Raw genomic sequence first — 13,655 nt, forward strand, 5'->3', positions numbered from 1 at the left:
CCTCATTACACAGGTGTGTCTGGATAATTTTGAACAGATGGTGTAGTGTTTTTTATAAAGCTGGTTAGCTTTTTGTAATTTGCGCACTCTGGTGTTCGAACCTACCTTCTGGTGGATAACAGATTCTTTTTTGTCTCTCTTTGATAAGCACAATTTCCACAGCGTCCTGGCAATAAACTAAGGCCTTCTACGTGAAGAGTCTACAGCAACATCTACAGCATGAATGGAGGCTGTCGTTTACGTGTTTTGGGAGGTAGCGGCGGGTGCGTCGTTTCCTGAATCACAACGGCCCCGCACTTCCGCCCAGCTGGCTGTGGCGCGCGGAGACAGGTAGTGGAGCGCCAGGTGACGTCACGGCGAAACGCTGCGCGCGCAGCGCCGCAGGCGGCATCCGCGGCAGACTTGTGCCGGCAGCAGCGGCGGGTCATCGGCGCAGGTGAAAGCGGGGCAGCCGAGTCAGGACGCCCCGCTCGCTGACTCAGCCGGCATCCCGGCCTGTTTCGCCTCCGAATTGTCCAGTTTCCCCACCTCCACAACAACAAACGCCCGCCCCCAGTAGTTGGCGGTTTACGTAAATATAATAGGCAATCTCATCAGGACCCTTAAAGCTGCAAACAGTAAGGCCATTCTCACTGACATTCGGGACATTTCGAGTCGCTGGATAGAGCACTTCCGTTCAATCATAAACCGTAACCGAGCGAGGTGGCGCAGTAGTTAGACACTGGCCTCGCGTTCGGGAGGACGAAGGTTCAATACCGCGTCCGGCCATCCTGATTTAGGTTTTCCGTGATTTCCCTAAATCACTCCAAGCAAATGCCGGGATGGTTCCTCTGAAAGGGCACGGCCGACTTCCTTCCCTAATCTGATGAGACCGATGACCTCGCTGTCTGGTCTCCTTCCTCAAACAACCCCCCCCCCCCTACCCTATCAAATTCAAATCCAGAATTATGCGTAGCTGTTTATCCTTCCCTGTACTCAAGTCTCTGGATGTCTGAACCAGGAATGCGTAACTACAAGCTGTTGCAATAAAGTACAGCCACAAACCGTAGTCCACTGCTGCTGACGTCTTCTTCAAACATGTCCTAAAACATGCAGCACAACCTCGGATGGTAGTCCCACCGTCATTTCATGAATTTAGCAAGGCTGTAGATCAGTGGTAGTCAAAACTGCAACCTGCAGGCCGCATGCCACCCTAATCAAGTGTTCGTGCGGCCTACGGTATTCAGCCGTATTTTATAATGATATTCTTCTAGCAGGTAACAGCAGAATCCAAAAAAGTTAACTAACGTCTTACTGGTGTATTTTTCTTGTTCAGTATCAAACAAAAACAAATAGATAGTAATATTTAAAGATGTGCTTAATTTTAATTGACGGTGGTGAAATCGGCCATTGAGCTAAGTTAACGCGTACGTCAGGGTCGGCGTGGTATGCGTAGCGGCTACTTCAGGGTTAGTAAAAGTGAGGGGGTGAGTTAGTCTTCCAGTGGTTCAAATGGCTCTGAGCACTATGGGACTTAACTTCTGAGGTCATCAGTCCCCTAGATCTTAGAACTACTTAAACCTATCTAAGGACATCACACACATCCATGTCCGTGGTAGGATTCGCATCTGCGACCGTAGCGGTAGCGCAGTTCCAGACTTAAGCGCCTAGAACCGCTCGGCCTGAACGGCTGGCTGTCTTCCAATGCTGACAACTCATCCGCGCACGCAACTCGCACCGATCACCTTCTATGATACAAATGTCAAACGGAAGTAACATACATTCGCGTATGTACAGTATAGACATGGTCGTCCTCAAATGTGGTACATGTCTGTAGCAGGTACCCATGCAATGTGAAGACGAACGGACGTCAAATAAAAGCGGAAACTGCTTAGTCAGACAGTTTTACTGTTTTGTTAGCTTTTGAAAATATTAACTTTATTAAGAGTTTTCATACTCTGACGCGCCAATGAAACCGGTATAGGCAAGCTTATTCAAATACAGAATTATGTAAATAAGGTGCAGCGCTCGAAAACGCCTATACAGTATGTGATCAAAAGTATCCGGACACCTGGCTGAAAATGACTTACAAATTCGTGGTGCACTCCATCTGTAATGTTGGAATTCAGTATGGTGTTGGCCCACCCTGAGCCTTCATGACGGCTTACACTCTCGCAGGCATACGTTCAATCAGGTGCTGGAGGGTTTTTTGACGAATGGTAGCCCATTCTTCACGGAGTGCTGCACTGAGGAGAGGTATCGATGGCGGTTGGTGAGGCCTGGCACGAAGTCGGCGTTCCAAAACATCCCAGAGGTGTTCTATAGGATTCAGGCTAGGACTCTGTGCAGGTCAGTCCATTACAGGGATGTTATTGTCGTGTAACCACGCCGCCACAAGCCGTGCGTGTTGGAAAATACAATCGCCATTCCCGAATTGCTCTTCAACAGTGAGAAAGCAAGAAGGTGCTTAATACATCAATGTGGGCCTGTGCCGTGATTGTGTCACGCTAAACAACAAGGGCTGCAAGCCCCCTCCATGAAAAAGACGACCACACCATAATACCACTGCCTCCGAATTTTACTGTTGGCACTACACACGCTGGCAGATGGATGACGTTCACTGGGCATTCGCCTTGCCCACACCGTGCCATCGGATCGCCACATTGTGTACCGTGATTCGTCACTCCACATAACGTTTTTCCACTGTTCAATCGTCCAATGTTTACGCTCCTTACACCAATTAAGCGTCGTTTGGCATTTACCGGTGTGAATTGTGGCCTATGAGCAGCCGCTCGACCATGAAATCCAAGTTTTCTCACATCCCGCCTAACTGTCATTGTACTTGCAGTGGATCTTGATGCAGTTTGCAATTCCTGTGTCATGGTCTGGATAGATGTCTGCCTATTACACATTTCGACCCTCTTCAACTGTCGGCGGTCTCTGTCGGTCAAGAGACGAGGTCGGCCTGTACGATTTTGTGCTGTACGTGTCCCTTCACGTTTCCACTTCAAATCAAATTAAGGTTATTATAATACTGTGCTATGACTGCCAAATGTTTTGACTATCATTTTTCTTTTAAACATTTGTGACCGTGTCCCATATTGACATTGCTGTTATTAATTAATATAACATACTAATTTATGTAGGTAATTAGTTAATAGTAAAATCAGTAGGGAAGGTGTAGTAAAGTGGCCAGGGCGTGAAAAAGCGGCCATTGCATGTTTTTTGACTTGAACAACGTAGCCGCCTGCCGAACAGTGGTCGAGATGGCTCTAATACGCATACCCATTGTTGTCAGTGAGATTGACACAAGCTTGTCAGTTATTTTTTAGTGGAAACCTTTTTGTTTTTGAGTCATCTGATGTAAGGCAAGTCATTTTGTATTCTTCTTGTTACCTCACCTGTATGGAAAATTATAATTTTTTACAATATCAATGTTTAAACACTGTCTTTTGGCATACAAATGTGGTTCCTTGTTATTAATTTCACTTTCATAGTGGTTTCTGTGGATTAGTAATGTCTACATGGCGTCCGATTGGGAAAAGTGCCACGTTACTCGTTGGGAGAAGTGGCCAGTAAGAGTCAGTTACTTCCAAAAAACATGTATAATACAACAAACAGAACTGACTTCTAAACACTTTCATATACAGAGCTATCATCAGCCCTTCTATCTCTTTGTGAGAATTTCGAAATAATTAAGTTGTACGCTATCATTTAAAACCGTTTCTATTCTGTTATATCTGGATTAATACGAGTGTCCGATAGTAAACGGTTTGCTGTAGCTGCTTAGTATTCTTTCAGATACTAGGGCGTCAAAACACCTAAAAAATGTGACCGGAAGTCAGAGAAACAAACGTGCGATCCTGCTGCGGCGGCATTGATCATAGTTCCCGATAGATACGGAAAACTGGTCACTATTAAACCTTCAGCAAAATGCGAATGGTTTCAATATATTACTTTCTTTATCACTTGAAAATATGTGGTTTGGTACCTTATAATATGTAGCTAAAATGTGCAAGCGGTTATCCTTTATCAATAATCATGCTTTGATGAAAACCACTGCTCCAGATAATCTGAAATGCACCCGGACCAGACGACATATCCAGGACAGCACTGAAAGTGGTGGATTGCCTCTAAAAATCAGACTCTTCTTCCTGTTTCTTCTAATGTCGCAAACCTGTAAGTTACCAGCAGAAACGAAGAACACAGTTGTCACCATCTTAAAAAAAAAAGGCTACCGTCTGTAGTAATTGCCGTGGCATATCCCTGTCCGCCGTGGCCGGTTAAATTTATGCCAGAATTCTGTTGAATCGCCTTCGGGCTCTATCCCGAGACTGTACTTCCTGAATCTTAGATGGATTACGCCCCTCCAGAGGCACTGTTGATATGATTTTCTGAACACAACTACATGGAAAAGTGCAGGGAACAACATAAGCCTATGCTATTAGTGTTCTTTGTCCTAGGAGAGGCCTCTGATACGGCGTTCGGAGAACGTATATGAAAATATTTCGCCTGTCTTGAACATTTAGTTGGTCTAATGCAAGCTTTCTATGATGACATATTGTGGCAAGTGCTATACTTGGATGAAACATCGGACAATTTCCCTACTACTAAGGGGCTCAAACAAGGACGTGTTCTCGCGCCTACATCGTTTACCCCGTACTTCGCAGCCATGCTTTATGGGACATCATCTATAAACGATGCAGGTTTAGAACTTAAATACAGATTCGGCGGAGGATTAGTTGGAAATGGAAATGTCGTGTGGCTAGGGCCTCCCGTCGGGTAGACCGTTCGCCTGGTGCAGGTCTTTCGATTTGACGCCACTTCGGCGACCTGCGCGTCGATGGGGATGAAATGATGATGATTAGGACAACACAACACCCAGTCCCTGAGCGGAGAAAATCTCCGACCCAGCCGGGAATCGAACCCGGGCCCTTAGGATTGACAGTCTGTCACGCTGACCACTCAGCTACCGGGGCGGACGGAGGATTAGTTAATGAGCCCAGACTCCACTCTAAATTGTTCAGAAGTCTCAACCAGGTAACTGAACTGTAATATACAGACGTCAATGCTTCAGCGGCTCATACACTCGCAGAGCTGCAATCGTCTGTAAATTGTTTCAATAGTGCAAGTAAACAGTTTGGCCTGACCATCCAACATCCCAAAAACAAAAGTACTCGCAAAGCCAGTTCCTCCAACTGTATTTCTGGCTCTCAATATCACTGTTTCCATCATACCTTTGGAAAAGGAAGTTCACTTCCTCTACTTAGGAAATATATTATCAACTAATTGCTCATCGGGAAATAACGTGGAGTAAAGAATATGCGCTGCTATTTTGTTTTTGGACGTCTCATACATTGGGTCTTCCTGAATAAATACATAACATATGTACCAAACTGATGGTTTATCGATCAATTGTTTTCTTCTACCATGCTCTATGGCTGCAAAACTTGGACGCTACATCGCCGTGAGCTTAAGCAACTAGACTGCTTCAACCAACAGAAACATATTGTATATACACTATAAACGTCAAATGGGATGAGTTCATACCAACCAACCCTTCCTGAGAAGAGGAAGATGTGCAGTACAGAAACCTTTACTGGTTACAAACTCAGACGCATCGGGGATTTCGAGCGGATGAGAAACGACAGATTTCCTATACAAATGTTGTGCCCTGATCTGACTTGTTCACCCTGTTACACTGAGATCTACATTTTCATGTGGATTCCGTACCATCGTTATTGCTTGCAAAAAAAACTTGAAACATCTTTATTAGAGACAGTCATTGTTCAATTCTTAGTCGTCTCTAGATTGGTCCGTGTCTGCAAAAAACAATGTCGGATTTTTCAGTCCAACTGTGCTGTGAACACTGTTATTTGTATTCAACAAGCTAGGTTCAACAATATATTGCCGGTAGCTCTGTGACCAAATTACTACAATTTTGTATGTTTAATACACGTGCCATTTGTAACATGAGCACTTACTGTCACTAGAGGTATTTTTGCTGAAAACGAAAAGATTCATTGTAGATTAAATTACAAAGTAAACTAAAAATAATTTCGTCCAGGCAGTTCAAGGTACTTAAATATTAAGCTAATCACTCCTTTTTCTTCAGTGAATTTATTTGCAAATACTCAGAATATAGCCATATTTAAATATAAATTGGGATAAACTGAGTAAATAACATGTAAATTCACTTATTCCACGTCATTACAATATATCGGACTTGTTACTCATAGACGAAGTAACTAACGAAACAACTCATCTTCTACTAACGGCAGTTCCTCTTCGAGATCAAGTTACAGCTGGGTGTTCCTAAGACATAAGCCTGCTTTAATCGATACTTTTAGGTTGTGTAATTAAAGGCACACCCACGAATTACATATCTTTATACTGAAGAACTGATTATTTATTCTTTTTTTAATTTATTATTTTCTTAAAGGCACTACAGAACCTCCCCTGTTTCATTTTATCGCCATTCCCCCGTAAATGAAACAAAGGACGCACACACGCGCACAAGCACACACACACATACACACACACACACACACACACACACACAGAGTGTGTGTGTGAGAGAGAGAGAGAGAGAGAGAGAGAGAGAGAGAGAGAGAGTGAGAGAGAGTGGTGGAGAGGTACATACTCAGTTTTTACTGTGCTGTTTCTTTTGTTGTGAACAGAACTCCGTATATTTTGTGACACTGTTGTATTACCGGTGGCTTTATCTACCTTGACGACAATGTGAAGCTGTTAAATTAAAATATCTTTCTAAATCCCACTGAATTACTTCTTGCTATGGTACCTCATCGATAAGCGGTGCGCTGCTTAGGTTCTGTCACTTAGGTCACAGCAGGGAAGAAATTTGTTTTACAGCCATTACTCCTATGATGACACTAAACTATCGCCTCTCTAGTCCACGCTTTCTGTGAATTCCTATTTCGTCTATAGTGGCTTCTCGTCTTCCTTTTTTTGTGGTCACGCAGTTCCTGCACCTGATATTGTTGTCATTCATGCGGCTTACAGGTCATTTTTACTAAAACGATTGTTTTTCAGAGCCTTCCTCTATATTTCTTAATCAGTTCGAAGTAGTAAATAGACAATGCTCTTTTACTTTGCTATTTTATACACATGGCCTTTTTGTAAAGCCTTAATTACTCTCTTCTTTATCTTCAACTCTTCTTCTGAAAAGCTGTCGAAATTCTACTTAGACTGTCACTGCCTCTAAGTAGATATAATTAAATTCTTAAATCCCAAGGTCGTTAGTACCTGCCTTTTTAATATAGATTTTGCTTCTGTTTATTAACTCCAATTTTAGAAGACTCACAACCATTAGCTTCGGGCTCTATATCTCCTATCATATTTTTCTCTTCTCAGGTAAATCGTGCAACCATAAGCATGTGAACTAACAGCTCCAACCACATGTTGTAATTAGTACATTGCAGACGATGCCTGTTGCTTTTCTACAGGGAGACAAGAAGAAGAAACCTATTTCCATTACATAGTATAAAAGAGGACCCAGGTTAATGAAATTCACAAGCGGGATCCTGCTCATTTTATTGATACCGCTTTTAGTTACGCAAACAATGCTGCTGAACTGAAATCAATGTGGCAGTTAGTGCCTGAGATGACGTGACATTACATGGAGAAACGACGGAAGGTCACAGCCGTGGCTTCTGAATGTCGGCAACAGTTATTGGAGTTCATCCACGTAACGCTCAACAAGCAGAGTCGAATCCAGAGCACTCAAGACTATCCTCGTGTAACTTGCGATGTGGTGTAGTGTTGAGCTGGCGTCATTTTAACCTAAAGATCTTCTGATATTTCGTATTTATTGCACGTAGTTCTATACGACTCTGCTGCTGTAGAATGCTTGCTTGTAAACTGCTCAGCCCTAATGAACCACGATGTTTAGTCATTAGAGAGTGATGTTAATTTCCTTCTAACGAGAGCTACGGTTCATCGTTGACTCAGTGCACAGAAATCTGTTTTCGCCAACATTAGCGTCATTTTGAACGCAATGTTTGCTGTCGGTATTGCTCCGATCTGTTTTAGTGAGTAGCTGGCAAAGCGTTAAATGATTAATTTTCTGTGTGGTCATACTGACTGATCACAGTAACATTGCTTCAGATATTTAGGGAAAGGGACATGTCTACAGAGGAAGGTATTTTCTTGGAACAGGAAAACAATTTTCCTAATCTCATCCGCAACCGACGTATCAAGCAATTCTTTCTGTATCAGTGTCGAAATTACTTTAAATGTTCTCTATGGCATAAAATCATTTTAGTGATTTGTTTTCTTGTAAAATATTTTCCACTCCACTAGGCCGTCTGGCAGAGCAACAATATGTAGAATATTTGAATTAAAAACAGTCTTTGTTGCAAAAAAAATGTCTCTGAGCACTATGGGACTTAACATCTGAGGTCATCAGTCCCCTAGAACTTTGAACTACTTAAACCTAACTAAGCTAAGGACATCACACACACCCATGCGCCGGCCAGAGTGGCCGAGCGGTTCTAAGCGCTTCAGTCTGGAACCGCGCGACCGATTTGGTCGCAGGTTCGAATCCTGCCTCGGGCATGGATGTGTGTGATGTCCTTAGGTTAGTTAGGTTTAAGTAGTTCTAAGTTCTAGGGGACTGATGACCTCAGATGTTAAGTCCCATAGTGCTCAGAGCCATTTGAACCATTTGAACCACACCCATGCCCGAGGCAGGATTCGAACCTGCGACCGTAGCGGACGCGCGGTTCCAGACTGCAGCGCCTAGAACCGCTCGGCCACCCCGATCGGCAATGACTGGACATACTGCACTCTTTCCATGTTCTTTTCCCTTCATTAGCATGGTGGTGGGATGGTTTGTCAACTGGACGATTTTCGTTTGTGTCTGGGAAAGCACAGCACGTCGTTTTTGAGACAGTTTGGGAAGAGAATGCTACGTAAGAAGCGATCCCTTGTCATCAGTATAGACTGGAGTTTCAGATGTCTACCTCTGCAGAAGTCGGGACGGCAGGGGCGAGACAGGCGATTGCTGGCTACTGTGTATTTACAACCTGGGCCCTGCCCAGCACCTGGAGTGTGGTTGGAAGGCCACACTAGCAGCAGGAACGCGCCGAACCCTCATGTTCTACTGAGAGCTTTTTGTTGGTAACCATTGCTCGCTTTCCGAAAGAAAGTGTAGCCTCGGTAGCTGCTTTCCACATTCAGAAAACCTCTGATCCAAAACGCTCCATTGGTAAATTAGACAGCGACGTCGTGGAGATGAAGCTGTGGCTGTCGTTTTTTGGAAGTGGGAAGGCGTTTTGTTACGTTACTGGCGTTGTACCGCAACTCGTTGTCTTGGAGGATTTTATGTGTGGAAGAATCTCCGCTAATGGGCCAGCGTGTATGCATTTTTCTCTGTTGGCAGGCATGCAGAGCTGTTCGCGGGAAATGATAGCAGGCTTAGGAATCACTGAAAGGTTGTGGAGTCAGTGGCTACGTGCATAGGAGAGGAGATCAGAAGAGATATGGAGCTGTGCATATATTGTGCTTGTTAGCCGTGTACGCTGGAGACGAGTAGTGTCCGGAGCTGCGGGAGCAGCAACGCGCCCTCGGCTTGTCTGCGGCAGAGCCATTCGCGTGACCTAAGTAACAGCATCGGCGTGATAGGGCATTTATTGGTACGCACTCGCAGACATCTGTATGATCGCCTGTCTCAGGTCCATCATTGCTCAATTGAATGTTTGAGTTTCTTGATCAACCAGCAGGTTTAGAGTCACTGTTATCATTGGGATTCAAATTCAAAGGGTTCAAATGGCTCTAAGCACTATGGGACTTAACATCTGAGGTCATCAGTCCCCTAGACTTAGAACTACTTAAGCCTAACTAACATAAGGACATAACACACATCCATGCCCGATGCAGGATTCGAACCTGCGACCGTAGCAGCAGCGCGGTTCCAGACTGTAGCGCCTAGCGGCCGGCTATCATTGGGATTAATGAAGTTTGAGATTCTCGTTCACATCGATGCGTGCATTAAGAGGGGATACATTTTTCATTCAATAAAGTAACTGTGCGAATCGATAGAAATACACTATTTGCAAATTTATGTGTATAGAGTTTGTGAAACATTCCGCAGTCTTTCATAATCGATTCACTAAGAATATGTCTACTGAATACATCAATGTGTCAACTGAAAGACTATTTCTGTTAGACACCTTCCATCCATATTAAAACATTCTTTGTGTACATCTCCGTTTTACCATCTACAGCTAGGGCCTAAAAATCGCGTTACCCAAAAATTTATAGCTTAGCTCTTAAAGGTGTGACCGACTTACAATTAATTTTCTGGGTCTGTGTAACTTTTCACGCGTATCGGGTTTCACAACATATCGAAAAACAAATACCGCATTAAAATGGAACTACTGTGCAGAATGAGCACATTAATATCTGCTTCAAAAATCATTTTGTTTGTAATGGGAAACAAACTGACGCTTTCTGTCGTCACGGGCATCGCATGACAGTCATGATGCACAGTATTTGTTTGGTTAACTCCACCTACACACTGCAAAAATGAAAGTGGAAATATCTGCCGAATCGCCAGAGAAACTATGCTTGATGACTCATGGAGAGACACCCTATATCCGGAGATTTAGATGTAAAAGCTCAGTATATACAGGGTGATCAGGAACAGGCTAAACAGCTTGTTGGGATGTTGCAGGGTAGGTTGCGCTGAGAAATAATCAGAAAAAAAATTCGATACGTTGAACCGTTTCCGAGTTAATTAAAATTGAAGCTAGCCAATCAAGTCGTTGCGGACGCAAATTCAAGCGGCCCGCTAGATACAATTAGCGTCATGTGTTCTCGTACTACACAAGACAGCGCACGAGACTGCTCAGTCTTTGTGTCGGGTTCGAACTTTACTAGCGTCCCGTGTCCAATTTTTGTGTCACTGTCTTGTTCGGTTTTAGGAAACCAAACGAAAAACACCTGTGGCAACACTATCTCAGCTCAACTTACCCTGAAACACCTTTACATACTTCTCAGACCGTTTCTGGCCACCCTTTATAGCTGCAGAAACATTTGATTTAACCGCCAGAGAAATACACACCGAAGACGGTTGATGTATGGTGACAGTGCTAAACTTCGAGATTTTTAGCTTGATCGTTGGTCGTCAGAAGTTATTTCTGAGCAGCATTAAGTAAACCAATCAAAACGACAAAACTCCATCAACAAAGAAAGTAGCTTAAAAACACTCGTTGGAACAATATTTGGATATTGTTCGTCAGTGTCGGATCCGTACTAGGTATGACTGATAGGGGAAATAGAGGAGATCCAAAGAAGAACAGCACGTTTGGTTACAGATCCAGTGTGAGCGGAAGCCTCACGGAGGTGCTCACCCAGCTCCAGTGTCAGACACTGTTAAAGAGGCGTTTTGCACCACGATGTGGTCTACATCTACATCTACATCCATATTCCGCAAGCCACCTGACGGTGTGTGGAGGAGGGTACCTTGGGTACCTCTATCGGTTCTCCCTTCTATTCCAGTCTCGTATTGTTCGTGGAAAGAAGGATTGTTGGTATGCCTCTGTGTGGGCTCTAATATCTCTGATTTTATCTTCGTGGTCTCTTCGCGAGATATACGTAGGAGGGAGCAATATACTGCTTGACTCCTCGGTGAAGGTATGTTCTCGAAACTTCAACAAAAGCCCGTACCGAGCTACTGAGCGTCTCTCCTGCAGAGTCTTCCACTGGAGTTTATCTATCATCTCCATAACGCTTTCGCGATTACTACATGATTCTGTAACGAAGCGCGCTGCTCTCCGTTGGATCTTCTCTATCTCTTCTATCAACCCTATCTTGTACGGATCCCACACTGCTGAGCAGTATTCAAGCAGTGGGCGAACAAGCGTACTGTAACCTACTTCCTTTGTTTTCGGATTGCATTTCCTTAGGATTCTTCCAAACTGAGTCTGGCATCTGCTTTACCGACGATCAACTTTATATGATCATTCCATTTTAAATCACTCCTAATGCGTACTCCCAGATAATTTATGGAATTAACTGCTTCCAGTTGCTGACCTGCTATATTGTAGCTAAATGATATGGGATCTTTCTTTCTATGTATTCGTATCACATTACACTTGTCTACATTGAGATTCAATTGCCATTCCCTGCACCATGCGTCAATTCGCTGTAGATCCTCCTGCATTTCAGTACAATTTTCCATTGTTACAACCTCTCGATATACCACAGCATCATCCGCAAAAAGCCTCAGTGAACTTCCGATGTCATCCACAAGGTCATTTATGTATATTGTGAATAGCAACGGTCCTACGACACTCTCCTGCGGCACACCTGAAATCACTCTTACTTCGGAAGACTTCTCTCCATTGAGAATGACGTGCTGCGTTCTGTTATCTAGGAACTCTTCAATCCAATCACACAATTGGTCTGATAGTCCATATGCTCTTACCTTGTTCATTAAACGACTGTGGGGAACTGTATCAAACGCCTTGCGGAAGTCAAGAAACAGGGCATCTACCTGAGAACCAGTGTCTATGGCCCTCTGAGTCTCGTGGACCAATAGCTGATCCCTACAGAGTAGATTTCTAATTTCCAGAAGAGTCATTACACTCGAACATAATACGTGTTCCAAAATTCTACAACTGATCGACGTTAGAGATATAGGTTATAGTTCTGCACATCTGTTCGACGTCCCGTCTTTACTGTTAGATTCCCGAGAGCGTATGTTTCTAGAAGAGTCAATCAATATATTGCTTCGTCCTACGTTTATCTCGCGAAAGGGCCATGAAGATAAAATCAGAGAGATTCGAGCCCACACAGTGGGTTACCAGCTCTCGTTCTTTCTGAGAATAGTAAAAGGGGTCTACTGGACTTGAATAGAAAGTACCCTCCGCCACACACCGTGACGTTGCTTGCAGAGTATAGATGTAGATACAAATGCAGATGGATTGTTCACTCATTAGAGATGCGCCAAATCAGCTGACTGATATCCCATCCCAACAGCTGCTTCGGTGCCTCATTACATGGTTGATGTGTTTGACCACCACGAGCTGCAGTAATCCCGAAGGTCACCGTTGTTGCACGTCTACTTCTGGGAAAGGCAGAGGTACAGAGGGAGTGGACATGACGTCATCATCCCGCTTGACGAGTGGCGAAATTCCCACGAACGGGTCTCGGACCGCGCCAGACACGCACGTGGCGGCTTTGACGTCAATAGCGCAGCACCAGACCACGCCGCGAAACCGGATTACTCGTGATCTGTCTGTATAGCCAGAGGCTTCAACAGGGCAAAACTTGTTGTGAGCTACGCCTGCTGTTGACCTATAAAGATTCTCGGCGAGTATGTGTACTAGATCCGCAACAGTGGACTCACACGAAGCTCATTTCTCTAGGTTTGATCCGCGGTTCTGTCTTACTCGGAGTATTGAAGCGGGATCCACTAGTCCTAGTTCCAGAAAAATCGCAGCTTTGGTTTCAAAACGATCACCAGAAAGGAGAACGATGTGTTAATCGCATGCCCCTTTGGTATTCCGTTGAATGATGTCCTAGGTTGAGGTCGTGAACGCGATGGGCAGTATAGGCGCTGATTCCTCGCTCTGATTGCAGATTCGTTTTAACCTAAGTACGAGGCAACGTCAAATCAGTCAGGTTCACGCAGTGGCAGGAAATAAATA

General features: G+C 44.1%; 1 long non-coding RNA gene across 1 annotated transcript in view; it reads left to right on the forward strand.

Annotated features, from left to right (window-relative positions):
- LOC124777603 overlaps positions 1-13,655 on the forward strand; it is a 126,791-nt gene that overhangs the window by 13,896 nt on the left and 99,240 nt on the right. The gene's annotated exons all lie outside the window — the stretch shown is intronic.

The sequence above is a fragment of the Schistocerca piceifrons genome, chromosome 2 (assembly GCF_021461385.2).
Source record: "Schistocerca piceifrons isolate TAMUIC-IGC-003096 chromosome 2, iqSchPice1.1, whole genome shotgun sequence".
NCBI lineage: Eukaryota > Metazoa > Arthropoda > Insecta > Orthoptera > Acrididae > Schistocerca > Schistocerca piceifrons.